Here is a 1,134-nt window from a genome sequence, read left to right as displayed (position 1 = left end):
CGCCGTAATATTGCATTGTTCGCTTATAATGAAAAAAAAAATGAAATTTATATCGCGAAAATCCGTGAAACAATCATTGTTCTATGTGTGTTGCATAATATTCATGAAAAACATGCATATATGTTCCGCGCAATTTACCGATCTGTTGCGCTGCTCCTTTTTACGATGATCGTATAATTGCGCGGCAATCTAAAGATTTATTATATATACATTTTTAACGAATTAAAAAAAAATTCACTTCCATCTTTATTTATTCTTTTATGTACATTGTGAACTTTGAGTTTGATACCTGGCATTGTATCATTCTTGTGAGCTCTTCAGTTTTATTTGTTAATTTTAATGTTCATATTTTTACACTTTTGAAAACGTATGTGAATGTTCCTTGATGTGAGTAAAAGAATAAAGATGGAAGTGTATGTTAAAGTTCAAAAATACGTGTAAATGTTAACGCAATCTTCAGATTGCCACGCAATTATACCATTGTAACACGCAGCGGCATCTTAAGAAGGCGGCGCACTCTTACGACGGTAAAAACGCGAGGCGCAATCTTGCGCAGATCGGTAAATTGAGCGGGACACATACACACATACATGCACATAATAATATATGCACACACAAAAATAATAGAGTAAATCATTCAAGTAAAATATTGCCTACACTCTAGCTTACTAAAAAGGAAAAGATTGAGACTCATGACAATGACAATAGGCGCCTTAATTACAAATAAAACAAGTTACAATGGAATTCTGGTAAAGTCAACACCCCGGACAGATAAAAAGTGTCGACTTTGAGCAAGGTTGACTTTATCTATTGTACTAGTACTACTGGCCATTGAAAATTGAAGATGACAGCAGCAAAATTACAAAGTACATGGTAAATAAACAAGATGTAATCTCAATTTCAGGAAGTATAATTCTAAAAACTGTCACCAAAACAAGAGATAATGAAAGAACAAAGTAATTGGAGGTGTGTACACCACTCGCTCAGGCTAGATATCTCTTCTTAAATGAATTCGTCTTCGGATTTAGCCCCAAAGTGTTGACTTTATACAAGCTTAACAAAATTATGTTGTTAAAATTTTTTTCCTTGTTATTTTTTCACCTCACAAAAGTGAAATATTACATTAGTTCAAGC

This window comes from Aplysia californica, unplaced genomic scaffold (assembly GCF_000002075.1).
Source record: "Aplysia californica isolate F4 #8 unplaced genomic scaffold, AplCal3.0 scaffold00523, whole genome shotgun sequence".
Lineage (NCBI taxonomy): Eukaryota > Metazoa > Mollusca > Gastropoda > Aplysiida > Aplysiidae > Aplysia > Aplysia californica.
This window is presented reverse-complemented; position numbering follows the sequence as displayed.